The sequence below is a fragment of the Meriones unguiculatus genome, chromosome 6, assembly GCF_030254825.1.
Source record: "Meriones unguiculatus strain TT.TT164.6M chromosome 6, Bangor_MerUng_6.1, whole genome shotgun sequence".
Lineage (NCBI taxonomy): Eukaryota > Metazoa > Chordata > Mammalia > Rodentia > Muridae > Meriones > Meriones unguiculatus.
Genome location: NC_083354.1, coordinates 20907461 through 20928152, shown reverse-complemented (window position 1 = coordinate 20928152; position 20692 = coordinate 20907461). Strand labels below are relative to the sequence as shown.

The window sequence follows — 20692 nt, the reverse complement described above, 5'->3', positions numbered from 1 at the left end:
CAAATGCCTCAGCTCACAGCCCAAGTCTGTTTCCGGCAGAGATGCGTCTGAGATGAGTCTGATGGACCTAGCTATCAGTCCATGCCCGCCTATGTTGTAGTGAATTATTACTGAGCACTAATGGAAATCTAAATTTGCCCCATCCTCAGCAGCCTTACCAGAACTAGACCTTAGCCCACCAAGAAACAAATATGGGAAACCACCCAAGGGAATGCACATCCAAACAGCTGCGACAGGCTTCTCTGGCGCACAAGTGCCCACACACGTGCGCCTCACACTTCTCACAGGTCACGGTTCCAGGGGTGGGGACGCAGCGGCACGATCTGTGCTTTCAGTCAGTTCCCCAGTGCTGCTGTCTCTACCCATCCTGGGACACCCCTGGAGGTGTGTACTGACCTGGATCTCTCAGGCACCCACTAAACAACACTGGCTTCTTACTAGACCTCGAGGCAAGACAAAGTCCAGCTTCTCAGACCCATCCCCCCTACACTGATATTCCAACACTGAAATCAAATATGCCGCTCCCCCGTTCTCAAAACGCCTGCACTGTTTTCATGTCAGGTTAAGCCTCTAAAATCAAGAACCGCTTGCTACCACTATAGTCATCTTTTGAGGTCATGGGGGGGTTGGTTCCAGAAGCCTCAGCAGATATGCACATCTGCGCATGATCAAATCTCTTATATTGTTTACAGAGACCCCATATTTAGCCTCTCATATGCTCTAATCATCCTAGATCACTTATTAATATTTCATACAACGTAAATTATATGTAAATAGTTAACAGTTGTTACACTGTGTGGTTTAGGGGAAAAGGAACTATAACAGATGACAATATTTTTCAAAAACACCCCCCCCCCCGGCAGAGTCACATATAGCCCACACTGGCCTTGAACTCCTGGTACTCCTGCCTCTACACCTCTTAAGCACTGGGATTACAGGTGTATACCACCATGTCTGTTGTTACTGTTTCATATTCAATTATTTTTGATCGGTGATCAGTTAAGCTTTCAAGGCTACAGAACACACAGCACCAACTAATAATCTAAGACGAATTAATTTCTCAGCAAATGATACATATTTTTGCAAATACTTCATGTGAGTGAGGGTAAAAAAAAAAAAATGATGGTCTGGTGGACACAACCACCAGCACTTGGAAAGACACAAAACTTATGCCCACAAGGCCTCTGCCTGCCCAGCCTTCTGAGGCAGTCTCCCCGACCACTGCAGCTAAATGCTCCAATCTTTTAACAGCACGCTTTTGGGACCATCGATGGAATGAAGGGCTTGGTTCCTACACAGTTCAGGAAAACAAAATGAGCATTCACATGTAACCATTTTAACCAAGTCAGTGCACAGACTATTGCTAAACTATGTGGTAAAATTATTTGCATCCATAAGCTCGCACTTAATCACAGAAATGGTCACACCCTCCAGACTGCCATGGGAGCCTTCAGGTCCCCACTCAAGCTAAAAGAATCACTATCAAGTTCAGCTGTTCCTAGGTATTGATGTAGCCCTGGCTACCCTCCAACTCCCATGGAGCCAAGGATGACCTTCAACTTCTTATCTTCCTGCCTCTACCTCCTGAGTGCTAGGATGATAGACATGCACCACCATACCCTGGGTATATGATACCAGGGATCAAACTCAGGGCTTGATACACACTGGACAAGCACTCTACCCACTGAGCCACCCATCCCAACTCCTGCTTTCTAAAACCTAATACCCACGTGTAGCTGTGGACCTTGGAAACAGCTTTAAGTTTCCCAAACTTAAACAAACATCCTGTCACTTCCAGAGCAGAGGTCTCCATTGTCCTTTACAACCCCAGGTCACTCTAGCTGGTACCCAAAGTTAAGAAAAACAGAGCCTACCATACCCTCCCCAACAATTGCTCGGATCTTTTTTTCTTCTCTAATCTTTAGTCCTATGCACAAAGGTGGGCTAGCAAATGAAATCAGCAGATTAAAATATTCTATTTCACAGAAGAAGAAAAACTCTTCACTGTGATGGCTTTAAAGGGAGGAGGGGTCAGGCTAGTACATCTGGACCCAATCACTGTAATTTTACATTCTTAGCATCTTCCCTCCCAGACGGAAGGTGGAAGAGCACAGGGGCTGCACACGGGACTAATTACCATCTCTGGATCCTGATCAGACTTGTCCCTAACTTGAAATGTGACCTTGAGCAGAGGCTGACCTCACGAGAGCTCAGTTTTCTAAGCATATTCCAGGCCAGGACGCCAGAGCTAACTAGTAACATGATTCAAGTGTTGATGAATTTATAATGGCCTTCCCATTTCCATTTGATTGTATCTGCAAAGACTTCTAATCTCCTGAGGAAGCTGGGGACGGTTTGTCTCTCTCTGGCACACTCTGGCTCCTTTTCCCTTCCTCCCTGTCCGCTTCCAAGCCTGGCTGTCTCTCCACTTGCCTAGCTCAGCCTATCGAAACGAGGGCTGAGATGAGAAAAGTTGCTCCCGGAGAACTTCCCACATTGGCACTGAGCTCCTCCGACTAATGTACCGCACAGCAGGCCTCTGGTTCCTCAATACACTTCTAATTGTCTTTTCGGAAAAGTGCATGGATGCTTATTTGGTGCCATTTGGCAAGTGTCTCCCAGGATGATTCCTCTGACATGGTACTTGGAGAAGGAAGATTTAAAGTCTGGAGAAGCATTAGAAAAATGGCATTCTGTCTAATCCTGTCCTTGGGTAGGAATAAAACAATGCTTTCAGGGACCCACCACTGATAGGATGCAAACCCCCATGGGTCTCCTGAAACCCAAATTAGCTAACTTTTACATTAGATCTAAGACTTTTTTTTCTCCTCCTGGAGACAGCAAGAAAGTATCAGAACAGCCAAGGAAGACAGCACACTTGGGTGGCCCCACCATATGAAGGCTCTCTTATGACCAGCCACCATTCTTCCAGGAACAACCCTAACAGCAAAGCAGTGAAACAGAAATGGTGGAGATGAGGCACAGATGGAGACGAGAACAGGGATGGGATAGGATAGAGATAGGGGTAATGGGAATGGAGATAGGGGAGGGAGGGGAAGGGATGAAGATGAAGGGAGGGAGGGAAGGAGCGAGGATGGGGATGGTGAAAATGGAGATGGGCATAGGGAAGGAGAAGGGATGGAGAGAATGATGGGGATAAAGATAGGATGAAGATGAGGAGGATGGAGATGGGACTGAGACTGGGATGAGATGGGGACGGGAGATAGGATGGGGAGGGGAGAGGTGGAACTTAAGAGTTAATCACCATAGGGTCAGGAGTGAGCAGAAGAAAAGGCTAGCCTCTCATCCCTTTCAGGTCTTCAGAAGGGGTCATCACACATATCACCTCCCTCCCATGTCCGAGTGTGAAATGCTGACAGGCGTCCCCACCCTCCAGGCAAGCTTCCCCCAAGTACTGTGCCCACCTCAGCTTCTGGTTACAAGGTGGGTCCTGCATCTGTAGATATGGGTAGAATGGGTTCCCAAACACTGAGTTCCTGGATGATTCTGATTTTACCAAAACATCGGTCAACCCTGAAGAGTAAGGACAGAGGCCATAACCCTAGTAAGAATCACGTAGAGTAAGCATTAAGCACACCATGACAAGCCAGGAAGAGTAATGAATAAGCAGACACGTTTAAGAGTTTTCTGCTGGTTCTTTCCCATCTGTATTTAAAAGTCCTTCACTAGAGGGGCTTTCACTAGAGGGCCTGCTTTCCAGCTTTCATCTCAGTCAACTGAGGGTTTTGTTGTTATTTCTTGGACAGTTGTGTGTATCCCAGGCTGGCTTCAAAGTGACTATCAGACTGGGCATGACCCTGAAATGCTTCTGCTTCCACCTGAACGCAGCAACTATGGGCATGCGCCGTCATGCCTTTGTGGTGCTGGAGCTGGAAGCCAGGAGCTTCTTGCATGCTAGGCAAGCACTCTACCATCTGAGCTACAACTCCAGAGCCTCTACAGTTACTGTAAACGCTAATTAATCCCTTTCGTCTTGGGGGTCCCACAGAGCATATTAGAAAGATGAACTAATTTTCCTATGTGGCCTGCTCCTGGGACCCTTGGGAAATAATCCTTTGTCAGGACCTGGAGAAAGACTGTTCAGTAACACATTATCAAATGACTTGAGCCTGTAATTGAGCATTGTGGCTGAAAAGTTCACCTCCACCCTCAACCTCCTCAACCAATGAGAAAGACCCCCAGCACAGCCCTCAAAACACACCCCCATGATGTTCTTAACATGGCCCAAAATGGAAGAGAAGAAAATACACAAAAACTCCTGTCTTGTAATTGGTGGGGGCACAAACAAAACCATACATTAACTTGCTTACTCTACAATATCTACAGTATCACATACAATTAGCATATACTCAGACGTCTGCACAGTGGGGCTTTCATTTCCACCTTGCACCAACTACATAACAGAGGGATGATGTATGCTTATTGATGCTTATTGATGAGCACACTGAGGCTTACAGCAGGGTGGTGACATGTCCAAAGTGATGGTACAAATGGTGGCCACTCTGTGGTAGGCTCTCACATTGACCCGTATGCTGCCCCTTTACAACATGAATCCCTCTTTGGCTTATTTTACTACCCCTGTGCATTTGCACACACGAACTTAAGAAACCCATGAGGGGTGGGTGGTGGTAGTGAACTCCTTTAATCCCGGTACTCAGGAGGCAGAGGCAGGTGGAGCTCTGTAAATCTGAGGCCAGCTAGTTCTAGGACAGCCAAGGCTACACAGAGAAAAACCAAAAAAGAAAGAGAAAAGAAACCCATGAGGAACACAGCTCAGTGAGTTTTCTTTCAGCCTGCATCCCCCAGGCATTCAGTAGACACCCAGAAAGGGCTTTGCCAAGCATAAAAGACTCCAAAGCCAGGGCTCCTCTCTGTAGGCTCTCTCCAAAAACCATAACAACCATACAAGTGAACCACTGGGGCAACACCAGGCTTAGAAAAATTGAAACCTACAAGACAAGAGTTGAAGAATATATAGCTAAAGCCACTGAGAAGAAGTCACAGACCTAAAGGATGTTTCTTCAGCCTTGCTACTTCAGTCACATCCAGACAAACCACCCGACCTCTCTGAACTGTGGTCCTTCATCAATACGCCGGTAACTTAGTGCATCCCCTGCACCTCTGAGAACTACATGACCATCCAGATGTGGGGCTACGGAGAAAAGGATTAAGGATAAAAGGCCCAGGGCAAGTCTCAGTAGTCCGTGGCCAGTTCCACAACTCACCCGGACCAGACTTGTGAGGTAGAGATGTGCAACAACCATTTTCAAACAAGTACGACACAGATGCTGAAGGCGGGGGTTGGGAGGACCGTGCTTCCCAGATGCACTCTTGACTTCTGATCATTTACAGAGAGAGCAGCTGAAGTAGCAAGTCACACAGTGCATGGGGCTGGAGACACGCTTTAACAGTGAAGAGGACGTCCTGCTCTCGCAAAGGACCCGAGTTCAGTTCCCAGCACACACCCAGAACTGCAGCTCCAGGGAGGTCTCAGCCTCTGGCCACCATGGGCACCTCCACACAAGTGCAGAGACACACACAATGAAAAATGGATTTTCTTGCCCGGTTGCAGTGGTGCACGCCTTTAATCCCAGCACTCCGGTGGCAGAGGCAGGTGGATCTCCCAGTTTGAGGCCAGCCCAATCTACAGAGTTAGTTCCAGGACAGCCAGGACTACACAGAGAAACCTTGTCTTGAGAAAAGAAAGCAAGCCTGGGAGTGGTGGTGCACACCTTTGATCCTGGCACTCAGGAGCAGGCAGATCTCCAGGTTCAAGGGCAGCCTGGGCTACATAGTGAGTTAGTGAGTTCCAGGACAGGTTCAGCTACACAGAGAAACCCTGTCTCAACAAAAACTTCTCTTTAAAAAAGACGTGCTGAAATGCAACTACGCAGGAACACAAACACATCCGAAGCCTGTTAAAGCTTTTCGAGCACTTAGCTCTAACTGTTCAAGAATGCATTCATGTGGTAGTGGGAAGCTGGAGAGACAGCCATTAAAAGTTAGGCTTACAACACTAAAATAATAATGTGCATTACAGAACCCAGCAACACAAAATTAACATTGGCTCCTCTATCTGAAGCTGAAAGTCTCCATTTGGCCTAAAGGAAAAAACACAGAACTGAACAAAAAAAAAATAAAAATAAATTCATGTCTCTAAGGGGCAGGAAATCAATTCACACAACATCTGCAAGGCATGGATCTCAAAATACCAAGATCTTGTGTCCCCATTAATGCAACTGAATCTCTTTCACCGAGGGGACAAGGTCTGCCTCTCTCCCTCCCCCTCCCATATGCAACCATTTACCAACTGTTTAATTCAATACACTCACTGAGCGCAAGGATGCAGACATCTATCTAAAACAGTCCATCCCTAAGCACCTGTGCAAGCTAAAGCCACAAAACCTTACATCGTCTCCAGAAATCTTCACTATCATTGATACACTGTGTCCGTGCGCCAAAGGTTACTAATAGTTTACTGCTCAAAGAATACAACTTTTTAAGACTTACTTTAAAATGGACTATGGAGCGTATATGAAAATGGGAGAGTGATTATTCACAGAAAAAAAATCAGAAATGCATGACTGAAGCATGATGTCCTCCCATCTTCAAACTAGACAATAAAAATCCCAAACCAGAAAATGGTTAGAAGAAATATCACTAAAATACGTAGTAATGTTTATAACTGGAGGTGAGGGATACAAAAGTGATCTCCAAACTCCAGTTCTGTGACCCTCAAATTTCAGAAGACCCGAGATGAGCCTGACAATAAAAACTACAAATTCTCAGACCTCACACAAACTATCGAGTGAGACTCTCTGAGGCCAGGGCAGCTACAGTGCTTACCCATACCCCAAAGTCATCCCAATGATGGTTATTCCAAGACTACACTAAGAGGTGATGGACCAAAGAGTGACAACCAGTCAAGATGCCGAAGGACCTAGGATGTCACTTAGATGGTAGAGTGCTTGCCTAGTTTGCATAGAGCCCTAGGTTCCAACCCAGCAGCACACAAACTGGGTGCAATGGCTCACGCCTGAAATCTCAGCCCCCAGAAGGTAGAAACACAAGGATAATGGCCAGAAGTTCAAAATCATTCTTAGCTACGGCGATTTTCAAGGCAGCCAAAAGATTTCTGAGACTCCTTCTCAGAGGGAGGATGAGAGAGGGAGGGAAGGAGAGAGGGAGGGAAAGAGAGAGAGAGAGAGAGAGAGAGAGAGACAGAGGGAGAATGAATCGCCTGAGCACTGGTCCTCAACATGGTTTCTAACTTACCAGCTAATAGCAAAGTTTAAAAGCATTCTTCAAGGAGACCGGTACCGTAAATGCTCACAGGTAACCACACAGGGACAATGTTTCACTAACAGGGGTTGCCAGCTCTACCGATTGTCCCTGATCCACCAGTTTAGAATTCAAGTCCTACCTCATCCCTGATGCTAGAAAAGTTTTAAGAGCTCAGTTGGCCACATTTAAATGCCTTTCTGCCGATGATTTCTCAGCACCCACATATTAAGCACAACTTGGCTAATACATTGATATTCTATAACAGTAAAGACACTGAATTGTCACAAAACTTTAAATTATTTACTTTATTATTAATGTCAATATGATTACATACATTGTTTAACATATATACATAAATGAATGTGTACTGGGGCACATGCCCACCGAGGCCAGAAGAGGATGTTATAGTCTGTGGAGCTGGAATTACAGGCAGTTGTGAATCACTTGACACAGGAATTGAACCCAGGTTCTCTGCAATGGAAGTACACAATCTTATCCACAGGGCTATCTCTCCAGCCCCATCCCCACAATATTTCTTGTTCAAGCTTCCTGAAGGCTGTCATTTGTTCCTTAACAAACCATGCAGCATTTATCTGTGCTTGACCCCTCGCAATTTATCTCCACACTGGAGTGCAGCTACATTAAACCGAAAATTCAAACAACATTTATTCCTCATTTACAGAACCTAGATTTTTCATTAGCACAATCTGTGTAGTCAAAGATCCTCTGCAGGGCAGAGCAGGGGCCAGGGATGTGTCTCAGCTGGTAGGGCACTTGCCCAGCATGCTGGGTTCCAGCTCCAGCACCACATAAAACCAGTTGTGGTGGCTCACTCCAGTAATTAATTCCAGCCCTTCGGAAGCGTTGCCAGGAAGATCAGGAGTTCAAGGTCATCCTCAGCTCCACAGAGAGTTCCAGGCCAGTCTGAGCGACGTGTGGTGTCTCATAACAGCACAGCAGCAGCTTAGGTTCTATGCAGGTTTCTCTCGGTGATAATCTCGCTCTGATACCCCCGGGGACCTCCCAGACACGGCAGTAGGGAAAAAAAAAGTCAAATGACAACTTGGTGGAGCTTTTCTTCCCTCTGAGAAACAATATTGAAGGTGGAGTGTATTAGGTCTTACCTGAGCATATCGAAATCTCGAGGGAAACAAGGAAAGATACCAGCACCTTGGTTGAAAACTCAGTTCTGTTTATAAGTATCCCACAAGGCCTACCAAGTCTGCATTTTCACTGAGTTTCCCAGTAGACAATTACTCAGGTCAAGGATGGAGACACAGAGGCCTTAGAAGAGATGCCGGTTAGGGAAGACTGAATGAGAGGCAAACTCACAGCAACATGCTGCAAAAAGACCTCGCAGTAACTCTGCTTTCTCAAAGTCAGATGAGAACACCTGCCTTCCTCGGTTGTCATGGCAACCAGCTTGCAAGCTCTTAGTGAGATGCAAGGAGACAGGTGCAGGGCAATGGCACCCTTAGGTGCAAGATTCCACCGGAAAGGACCTGGGCTCTTCAGCCTGCACGGGAATTTACCCCCAAACAGTCCGCGGCAGATTCGGATTGTGAAACAGATGGCTCTTTGATCATCTGGATGTGCTATGTTCGTGCCATGTTATGGGTTGAACTACATTCTACTCTTTAAAAAAAAGTAAAGACTGTAAGGAAGTCTATCCCATTGTGCCTCGAAGGTGACCTTATTTAGAAATAAGGTTTTCGCAGAGATAATCAAGTTAAAATATAATCATTTAGGTGATCCTTAACATGATATGTCAGGTATGTTAGAAACAGGACATTTGGAGACAGAAACAGACATAAACAGAATAAAGGGATGAAAGTGTGAAGGCAAGAGCTCAGAAGGGCCTGGACAGGTTCAGCAGAGATCTCAACAGAATCTCTACATGGTCCTCAAAACAAACCACCCTTGGTCTTGAACTTCTGTACTCTAGAACTGCATGAGTGTGGTTTAGTGTGTGGAGCCTTGCCACGAAAGCCATGGCAAACTAATACAACCTGTGAGAGGTCACGCAAAGAAAAGTCACTTTCCTGTATTTTCAGGACGTCCCCCACTTTTCGGATTCCACGGGGCTTGTTCTAGTAGGCTCATCAGGTTTGACCATAAAGTTCCAAGTAAACACTTTTACGAGGTGCATCCAAGGGTCAGATGGGCAGCAGGGAAGAACATGGCAACTGCAGGCTCTGCCATGCAATCTTAACCCTCGGCGACCGTCGCAAGATAAGAAAGCCCCACCAGCCACAAGTTCACCAGCCAGAAGCAGGGAACGACCTTTGGAACTGTCCAATCCACCTCTGCACAGCTGGCTCATACCCCCTGCTCCTTTCCCATTCTCATCACAGCAGCCAACATCTGGAGAGCCACCACCTTGCCTGGAAAACGTTAAACCCATCTGTGCCATCCCCAGCACTCACCTAGGAGCCCAAATCATCAAGCCCCGAGGAGGCAATTTTCTCAAAGCTGAACTGAACTTTCCCTGTCCACATAAAGTAGGACAAAATGCACTTTTATTTTCTTTCCCCAAAGAAAATTCTTTGGGGAAAGAAAATAAAAGGATCTTTCAATACGCACTTAAAGTGGGAGGCCACAGGGTCTCAGTGAGAGCTGGGGAACTGTAGCCCAGTGAGATAGCTGTCCTGCATTCCAGGGGGGCCAAGTCTGTCAGGTGTGGCCTGCAGGGGTCTGTCCGGTCCCATGGCTGCACTGACCTCCTCCACTCCCTTCTCCGGCAGTCTCTTGGGCATCTCCTCAGAGACTCAAGGCCACCAGTGAGGTAGGTAGGGTGTAGGAAGGGGCATGCCTTAGGAGAAGGCCTAAGAAAAGAAAGCTCTTGGCAGTGGCTTGAAAAAGGGAGTCCCATTCAATTGGTATGTGTGTATGTTTGTGTGTGTGTGTGTGTGTGTGTGTGTGTGTGAGCGCGCGCGCACTCACCTGCGTGCATTCCTGGGTGCACACGCACATCTGTGTATGTGCTTATAAGTGGTGTATGTGCACATATGTGTGGAAAATGTGGACGTCAGCAGCATTATCTTTTTGAGACAGGGTCTCTCACTGGCCCAGAACCAGCCAAGTAGGTTAGGCTTGACCAGCCGGCAAGTCCCAGGGATCCTCTTGTCTCTACCTCCCCACTGTTAGGATTACAAGCATTTGCCACTCAGTAGTCCTGGCTTTTTAAAAGTTGCTTCTGAGGATCAAAGTCAGGTCCTCACACTTGCAAGTAAAGGACTGTACCAAATGGACTGTCACCCCGGACTTTTTTGGGGGAAGAGGGGAATATTAGAAATGCACTTCCCTTGAGCCAGTTTAAGATGTCCTACAAAGACATCTGCCTTTCCCACTGGGTGTTAAACCCAAGTGCTCTGCGGCTATACCTCAGCTACCACAGGGTTGCTCCACATGAGCACAGCTTGGAATGACAAGTGCCAGGCCAGTTGAAAGCCCTTCAAGGAGAAAATTAAGCCTCTTACAGTGGCCTTCAAATAATCTCTCAAACCTGGGAATAATCCACCTTCTCCTTGGAAGATCTGCCATGAATGACCTCAGGCCACATTTAGGAAATGGCTTCACTCAGTGGAGTGTAAACTCAACACAGGTGCCAAGTCATTAACTAGGCAGTCCTGAGGCAAGGCAAGCGGGAGGAGAAGTTTTTCACCGAAGAATGCCAAGCCTTGAGACTCCTTAGCCTGGGTCCCCGGGACAGCAGCAGTATAAGATGCAGGGAACTGCCCCACCCAAGTGCAGGAATTCACTCTCCCCACGAGCCAGGATTCCAAGGGGAGGGAGCCAGCTCCGCAGTGGCCAAGTGGACTCTGGGGATGAGCAATTCACGAGGACACTGAGGTCAATGACAAACACTTCAGACAAGTCAATTTGTCGTCTTCAAACCAGTGTCAAAAGTTACCAGGGAGACAGTTTAAAGTGCCCCTCTTCAAAGATAAAAAATGAGAGAGGCAGCCATTTGTCTCCCTCTAGCCATCCTCCGCAGGTGCTCCCTGTCACTCAACAAGTATTTAACAAGGGCGTGCTCACCATTCAGTACCTGAGCCCCTCATTCCCAGACCAGACCTCAAACTGCTGCATTCTGACACAAAGTCTGAAGGCGTTATTAGTCCTCATCCAGGGGCAGCTCTGCAACCAGGGGGAGCGCATCTCCCATTAGAATTCTTCAGATAAGTGTTTGCTGTATGACAGACACTAGCTGTTGCAGATACATGGGACCCAGTAACAAAGCCAGCCTGTCTTGGAGTGTGTGTGTGTGTGTGTGTGTGTGTGTGTGTACACAAGTATGTGGAGGTCAGAGGTCAACCTTGGGTGGTGTCATTCCTTAGGAGTCATTCACACTTTTACCTTTTTTTTTTCTTTTTTTTTGGGGGGGGTGTTATTGCTTGTTTTGAGACAGTGTTTCATTGTATGACTCTGGATAACCTGGAGCTCAACAGGTTTGAGGCTAAAAAAGAGTAGCCTCAAACTCACAGAGATCTGCCTGCCTCTGCCTGCCTCAACAGTGCTGGGATTTATGGTGTGACCCACCTTAAACGTCTAGCCTTTTAACATTTATCATTTATTTATGTTTATGTGTCTGTCTCCATGTGCATGGGGGGGGCCTGTCCTCCCTCTGAAGGTCAGCCTGGTGTCAGACCCCCTGGAGCTGGGATTAGAGGCAGCTGTGAGTCACCTAACATAGGTACTGAGACCCAAACTCCAGTCCTCTGAAAGAACAGCAAGCACTCTCTAGCCCCAAGACATTCTTTTTTCAGAAGTAGGTTAGGCTGGCTGGCCAGGGAGACCCAAGGATGCTCCTGTCTCCACCTTCCCAGCACCGGGATTACAAGTACACAAGTACCCAGTACCACACCCAGCTTTTACAAGGGAGTGGGAAGCAGGGTCCTCACGCTTACACAGTAAGCACTTTCCAGACTAGGCGACTTCAAAGCCCTTGGATCTTATATGTCACAAGATGGATAAGGTCTCATATGTAATAGGATGTCAAAGTGACATGGATTCAAGAGGGCTGAGAGAGAAGAAGGCTTACCACTCTGACCTCTCAGGACCCAAGAGTATTGCAGACTCCTAAATTAAGGCCAGGGAGATGAGACCAAAGTCAGAGCAGCCAGGGACAGAGTCACTTGAAGAGAATGTTCCAGAAAAGCTGCCTGAATTACGTAGGGAGGCTGCAGGGTGCTGACGGTGCACCCCAGAACTCAGATGCCGCTGATACCTTAAGAAATGTTTCTTTATTATACGTCTAACACCCACTTATGAGTGAGTATATACCGTGTGTGTCTTTCTGCTTCTGGGATACCTCACTAGGATGATCTTCTCTAGTCCCCACCATTTGCCTGCAAACTTCATGATTTCCTTGTTTTTAATTGCTGAATAGTATTCCATTGTGTAAATGTACCACAATTTCTGTATCCATTCCTCTGTTGATCTGGTTGTTTCCAGCTTCTGGCTATTACAAATAAAGCTGCTACGAACATGGTTAAGCAAATGTCCTTGTTGTGTACTTGAGCATATTTTGGATATACGCCTAGGAGTGGTATAGCTGGATCTTGAGGAAGCACTATTCCTACTTGTCTGAGAAAGCGCCAGATTGACTTCCAAAGTGGTCGTACAAGTTTACATTCCCACCAGCAATGGAGTAAGGTTCCCCTTGCTCCACATCCTCTCCACAATGTATTGTCACTTGAGTTTTTGATCTTTGCCATTCTCATGGTCATGAGGTGAAATCTCAGGGTTGTTTTGATTTGCATTTCCCTGATGACTAAGGATGTTGAACATTTCTTTAAGTATTTCTCTGCCATTCGATATTCCTCTATTGAGAATTCTTTGTTTAGCTCTGTATCCCATTTTTTAATTGGATTACTTGATTTGTTGCTGTTTAACTTCTTGAATTCTTTATATATTCTGGATATTAGCCCTCTAATCATACTAAAATCTGTATACCTAAAGAAGCTATTCAAGAAGGAGGACCCTGGGTAAGATGCTCAATCTTCATTCAGAATGGCAAACAGGATGGACATCGGAAGAGGGAGATAACAGGGAACAGGACAGGAACCTATCACAGAGGGCCTCTGAAAGACTCTACCCAGCAGGGTATCAAAACATATGCTGAGACTCATAGCCAAACTTTGGGCAGAGTGCAGGGAATCTTATAAAAGAAGGGGGAAATAGAAAGACCTGGAGCTCCACAAGGAGAGCAACAGATCCAAAAATATCTGGACACAGAGATCTTTTGTGAGACTGATACTCCAAACAAGGAACATGCATGGAGATAACCTAGAACCTAGAACCCCTGCACAGATGTACCCCAGGTCAGCTCAGAGTCCAAGAGGGTTCCCTAGTAATGGGAATAGAAACTGTCTCTGATGTGAACTCGGGGGCTGGTTCTTCGATCACCTCCACCAGTCCACAGAGGAAGACAATGAAGCCAGTCCTGATGAGACCTGTAAGACTAGGGTCAGACAGAAAGGGAGGAGGACCACCCCTATCACTGGACTGGGGGAGGGGCATAGCAGGAGAAGAGGGAGGAAGAGTGGAATTGGAAGGGGAAGGGGAAAAAGGGCTACAGCTGTGATTCAAAATGAATAAACTGTAATTAACAAAAATAAAATAATTTTTTTTAAAAAGAAATGTTTCTTTGAGCCTGGTGTTGTGGCATACTCTAATCCAATCACTTGGGAGGCAGAGACAGGTGGATCTCTGAGAGTTTGAAGCCAGCCAGGTCTACAGAATGAGCTCCAGGACAGCCAAAGTTACACAGAGAAACCTTGTCTGGAAGGAAGGGAGGAAGGAAGGAAGGAAGGAAGGAAGGAAGGAAGGAAGGAAGGAAGGAAGGAAGGGTGGGTTTCTTTGAGTCCAGTGTGGTAGTGCATACCTCTAAACCCAGCACTCTGGAGGCAGAGACAGAGAGGCAAGCAGATCTCTGAATTCAAGGCCAGTCCTGTAAATTCCAGGACAGCAAGGGCTACAAAAAAAGACCCTATCTCAAAAACAACAACAAACTGTTTCTTTGAGTTGTTTTGTTTTAAAATTTTGTTTATTTCTTAATTGTGTATACGTCTGTGGTTTGTGCGTGTGAGTATAGGTGTCCACCTTGTCCAGAAGATGGTATCGGATGCCCTGAAACTGTAGTTACAGATGGTACGATATAGATGGCAGGAACCAAATCTGCTTCCTCTGCAAAAGCCACTGCGCTATCTCTCTCTCCAGACCCTTAAGAAATGTTTGACCAAAGGAGTAGGGCAAAGGACAGAGTAAAGTGGGAGAAAGAATGAGTGTGGAAGCCAGGCATGGTGATGTGTGCCTTTAATCCTGGCACTTGGGAGACAGAAGTGGGCAAGTCTCTAAAAGCTCAAAGCCAGCCTGGGTTACATAGCAAGTTTGAGGCCAGCCAAGGAATATATTTGAGTGCCTATTTGAAAAATAAAAATGAATGAGGAGGAAAGTGAGTCAGAACATGACTCTTTCAAAAAAATATATTTTGCTAATGGGCTGGAGAGATGGGTTAAAAGCACTTTTTGCTCTTGCAGAGGACCCACATAGTCAATCACAACCACTTGTATGTAACTCCAGTTCCAGGAACTCCAATGCCCTGTTCTGGTCTCCTCGGACACAAGGTACACAAACAGTGCATAGATATACATGCAGATAAAACACACAAAGAAAATAAGTTGTTTTGGGTTTGTTTGTTTGTTTGTTTTTAAGTATTTGCTCACTAGGGAGACCAAAGAAATGGAAGATGGATGGGTTAGGACTCAGGGTCAAGGGATGTCATTTGATGCTGCTTTTTTGCCTAAGATGAAGATGCTAGAGCATCTCCAGTGAAAACAATCCATCAAAGCGGGACTCTGATAGTAGAGACGGGAAAGGAGATGCCTGCACAAGTGCTAAGAGATAATGAACTCCAGGGCAGATGAGGAATCCTCACTGGACGGTCAACTGAATCAGTACAGGAGGGTGATGAGACCAGTAGCTCAATCTTAGTGAAAGGAGCTGAGTCAGCAGCTGAGAGCAATAGCAGGCCAGAAGCACAGTGGGTTTGGCAAAGTCAAGAGTCCCCACGGAATTCACCGTCATACATCAAGAGCGGGGCAGTGCAGATGGCCAAGTGGCTTCTCCACCCAGGCTCATTAGACAGGGGCTGGGGCAGTGAAAGCAAAGCCGAGGGCAGGTCTAACCAAGGGTGGGTTACTCAGCAGTGTAAGATAAAGGGAAAGGATCAAGGAGGTTGAGGGTTATCAGGAACCTGAACTGGGTGGGTACAGAGGGATGAAGAATGAGGTCTTCTCTCAAAAAAAAAGTAAAAAGTGAGGCTTCCTTCTTTATTTTTAGCTATGTGTAAGTGGGTTTTATTTTGTTTTGTTTTGTTTTCTTGCAAGCACTATATGTGCATACCTGGTGCCTGCGGATCCACTGGAAACGAAATTACAGACAGTTAGGAGCTGCCACGTGGGTTCTGGGAACAGAACCTCTGCAAAGAGCAGGAAATGCTCTTAACCTTTGACCCATCTCTCCAGCCTAGCTTGTGCTTCTCTTCTGGAAGCTGCCTGTTCTCCCTTCTGTGCTATCTGTTGGTAATTCTGTGCTCCAAAAACCAGTTAATCACTTATCTCCACCCCACCTTATCTACTCGATAAATACAAAGCACTACCCTCAAGGGATTGATGTGTGGGTGAGGGTAGGGCTTCTTATCAGAGCAGGAAGATAAACCCCCAACCGCTCTTGCTGGACAAATGAATAGAAGACACAGAAAATTCTGTTAAGGTCTGAGGTAGAAGAGTAAAAAGGAAACACAAACGCTTGCAAGTTGCTCTGGGCCACGTGTCAGTCAGTAGAAATGGGATTGTTGGTTAAGAGCAAAACAAAAATGTAGGGCTGAAAATCCACTGTGAAATGGGCTGCAATTGAGCCTGGTCTTAATTCATAGCTCAGGGCAACTGGTGAAGAAAGGTTCTAAGGATGATGGAATCTTGTATCCAGCTTGTCCATCAATTGTCAAACAAATGGCAAGTGCCACTGAAGACTCCTGCTTTTCCCACCGAGACTTTCTTGCCTTTTGAGTTTTGCCTGTTTTGTTGGGCAGGGAGCAGCAGGGAAGTTTGGAAGAGTTCAACTTTAGGGAGAACATCTGGTTAAACCCACCACTTATACCCATTATTTGTAATAGTTGTGTTTGGCTTATGTTTTTGCTAGCCTTGTTATTAAATATAAAAGCAATAGGATTACAAAGTTCTGGAAGGGGTAAATACTGTAATTAAAAAGGCACCAGTTGGGTTGGTTAAACTATAATTCTAGAACGCTGGCCTCCTTGTTATATTTTTCTTCTCTTTGGACATTTTTTTTTGTACCTAATAAAAATTGTTTTGGGTGATTTAACTGTTTTTAGTACTTCCTGTGTATCAAACGCCACCCAAAATCTCCAAGAAAATATTCTGACTCAAAAGTCTTGGAGCCCCACACAACATCCTAAGAGCCTGGGCTCACCGCATGCACACACACCACTGCCACACAGCCTGGTGAGCTGAGGGGCAACTTTCCAACACAAAGACACTTTTCTAACCCTTTTGAAGTTACAAATTCATATGAGGGGGAAAAATCAGGCACTTTGATCAAGCTACAAAGTTATGACTTAAGAACCAGGCAAGAGACAGCAAAACCTGGTTAATAATACCTGGTGAACGAGGCACACAAAATTAAATAAGTATTAGTAGTACAGTGAGATTAAATATTAGAGGGCATCTAATACCATGAAGAAAGGAATAAAGTATCTCTGGGGCTGGCGAGATGACACTTCTGGCTGGGAAAGGGCACTTGCCACAAAGCCTAATGACCTGAATTTAATCCCGGAGAGCCACGCAGTAGAAGAGCTGACTCCTCTGATCTCTACATTGGGTGCCTTGTGACATTCCCCCACCCCCACACATAACCACAGAGAGAGAGAGAGAGAGAGATATGGAAGGGAAGGAGGGAGGGAGGGAGGGAGGTAAGAAGGGAGGAAGGAAGGACGGAAGGAAGGAAGGAAGGAAGGAAGGAAGGAAGGAAGGAAGGAAGGAAGGAGTGATTTTTTTAAACTGAATTTTCAAAGGCTCTCTTAATTTTCATCGCACCACATTTAAAAGACGTGCAAAAATATATGTGGCACATATACAGACACAGCGCCTCAGTTAAGGGCACCTACTGCTTTTGCAGAGGATACGGGCTTGGTTCCCAGTATCCACATTGTGGTTCACAACCACTTATAACTCTAGTTACCATGGAACCCAACCCCCTCTTCTGGCCTCTACACACAGGTGGCAGGCACATGCACATAAGAAAAAAAAAATTTTTTAACGTTTTGTAGGGAACCATGTTGGCAAACAAACCTGAACAAGGTGAATTTTTAAACACACGCATAGCCTACACCTGTACTGAATTGCAACTCATGAGAATCAAGTTTGGAAATTTCTACTTCTCCCTGGGAGGCAGAACGCCTGAAACACAAAGCCCCAAACTGAGAACCCTCAGGCTCCCTTAGTATTTCCTACATAAATGAAAAGCGGCACAAAGGCACAGGGCACACGGTGGCTCATAACCTTCCGCTTCTGGAATTCAGTGTGCCACCTCTAACTAACCTAAGCCTGGAAATTCCAATGTAATTTAGAGGGGGTCTTTCAGCAGCTAATCCTCCCTAACATTAGCTATGCTAATTTTGGACAACTGTTTATCTCTTACAAGTTAAAAGGGAGAAAAGGCGTTCCTGCACGCACACAGATCCCCCTTTCTCAGGACCCATGGTCACACCCACCCTTCCTTCCACTTTCTGCAGCATCACCGTGGAGAGGATCAAAGAAGACACAGCCTTGTAAACTGAAAGGGTAACTTTCACATTGGAGCCACTTCATGAAGTGCAGGGGCTGCTGATGGGAGGGGGGGAGCACATCGCCCTGATCAAAGTCTCTGCTCTCCCCAGACACACACACTCCCGTTAGGTTTCTGTGCTCCTTAACGCAATCTCTTCCAATGATGAAGACCCCAACTGCTGACGTGACCCCTCCACTGACTGTGACACTGTTTGATTAAGACACCAAGGACAAAAGCTAACACATTCCTGTACTCAACCAATCACAGGTCGGCAAACACACTCTGCCCTGCCCCCTCACTACAAAGCAGACTATTTATGTACAAAAGTAAAGATTCCCCCACGACCCGTTTCCAAAGTCCGGGAGCTAGAAAATAGTGAATGATAATTCCCTCGCTCAGGGACTATGAGAATCAAAACTGTCACTTTGGGCACCATGGTGCTCGTAATTACGTGTATTTCGGGGTGCGCTTCCCCGGGACACCATCCTACTCTTTCTATCTTTAATCGTGTCCCCCTACAACACCAAACCCTTCAGCTCACTCCTCTCCCGTTCTCCGGAAATAACAAGAACTTAGTATTCATTAACCCAGCCTCCTTTCCTTCCATCTCTGCCCTATCACCAGCAGCAAGAAAACAAGTTTTCCCACGTGTCACCAGTAGCTCCGACTCCGGGAAACGCCCCCCTTTCCTCCACCAGCCCGCGCCACAGAGAGAGCCATGCCTGCGGCCACGGGTGCTACCCCTGTCTCCTCCACAAGCCGGGAGACGACAGGAGGCTTCAAGCTGATCCACATGAGCCAGGCCTTTGCCCCATCTACGAACCCAATCACCTCCTCTCCAGCCAGGAGTGAGCTCCCGCGCCAGGTGGAGCACCCCGCGAGCCGCGGGGCTGGGGGGCAAGGGGGTGGAGGTACAGAAGGAAAGGCTCCGCAACCAGCCCTGGGCGGGGGAGCGGCGGTGCGCACAGCTCGGAGGAGCGCCGGCGGCAGTGTCCTAGGGGAGAGAGGGGCGTGTGTGCTCTGCGCCTCGCAGCCCCTAAACGTGCGACAACCCCCCCCCCAGCATCGTGACACCCGCGAGCCGCACGCTTCGGTCCCCTGCACCCCTCTTCCCCCCGCAGACCCGGCCTGGGCGACGCGCTGCGGTCCGCGCGCCCTTGTGGGGACAGCCGCCTCCCGGCTCGCCCCGGCGCGCAAACTTTCCCAGCGACAACCGCTCCGGCCTCCCCCGGGGGCTCCGGAGAGTGGGCGCCCCCTTAGCCTCTGTAAAACCCACTGAAAATATGGCGCCCTCGAACGTCGTTCCTCGGGCCCCGAAATGCCGGTCTCCGGGTCCCTCCCGATCCCCGCCGGCGCGAAATCTCAGCTCCTGGGCGTCAGGGAAGGAGACGAGAGGCCGCCGCGTTGGGTCCAAACCCTGCCCTCGCTCTCGGCTTTCCCCCCGAGCGGTCGGCGGCCAGCAGTCGGCTGGTGGCGAGATGGCCGGGAAAGGAAGGAATCGTGCAACCCGCAGGTCTCAAGAGTCGGGGCGCTGGGAAGCAGCACGGGGTGTCTTTCGCCGCGAGCCGGGGCGGGAGACTTGTTTGCAAAGTGGCGCTGGAAGTCGGAGCAGCCAGTGCTGGAATGAAGCCGCTCTGCCCTCCGCCAACTCTGTCGGCTCTGGGGGCCCGGCCGGGGTCCAGGGGGAGCCTCGAGGCAGACCGGGCCGCTTTTCCGACCCCGTTACCGGAAACCCAAGGAGGGAGACCAGGAGGGAACCAGCTGCCTAGGACTAGGGATCAGCTCTCCAGCTCCGGCTGCAATACTATTTGCAAACGCCGGCACCCGGGCTGAGTGCGGCGAAACCTACATGTGCAACAGACAGGTGCATTCGTTGCAATTTATTTTTCTTTTCTTGCAAAAAATAAAAGCCCTCCCCCCTCCCAGGAAATGAAATCTAGAAGCTTGACAGGGTTTTTCTACATTGACATCACTTAGGAGATGCAAACCCGAGAAGAAAACCACCCACATATTCCTTCTGGAGAGGGGAGGGAAAAGGCACTCGAATTCCCTGCAGCGCGCATGCAGGCTGGAGAGCAGGGCAGCGCCACGCGCCGCGCCTTACCGCGGGGATGCAGCTACTGTCTCATTGCGGAGCGCCAGCCCCGGAGTGCAGCCGGCTCCGCTCCCGCTGCGCCGCCACTGCCGCCGCCGCCGCCGCTGGCTCCGGGCGCGGAACCGGAGCCGAGGGCGAGCGCGAGCGCACGGCCCGCGAGCGCCGGGAGGGCAGGAAGCGCGTCATCACTGGGGGACGGCGCGGCGGAGCTCGCCACCCCGCTCCTGGGTGTCCGCACCGCTGGCGCGGGAAGGGGACGCGCGCGGAGCTGTTGCGCGTCCCGGGTGGGAGAGGCGCGAGGGACACCCCCGGCTGCCCCAGAACCTGGGCTCCGCTCTGGAGAGGGACGGGGCGGCATGGGGACCAGGCGTCTGCTGGCATGGGGCCTCCGAATCCTCCCAGCTCCTCTCCCGGACCACCGGCCGGGTCCTGGAGGTT

At 48.1% G+C, this 20692-nt stretch overlaps 1 protein-coding gene across 4 annotated transcripts in view; it reads right to left on the bottom strand.

Moving 5' to 3' along the window:
- The window catches only part of Tln2 (talin 2), a 401812-nt gene extending 381413 nt beyond the window's left edge, over window positions 1-20399 (bottom strand). For 2 of the 4 annotated variants that reach the window (XM_021638296.2, XM_021638297.2), the window contains exon 1: window positions 20264-20374. The gene's annotated coding sequence lies outside the window, so the exon portion shown is untranslated. Of the gene's footprint in view, window positions 1-20263 lie in introns of all 4 variants that reach the window. The other 2 variants (XM_060384836.1, XM_060384837.1) reach the window with 2 other exon arrangements.
- Between the last annotated feature and the right edge of the window lie 293 nt (window positions 20400-20692).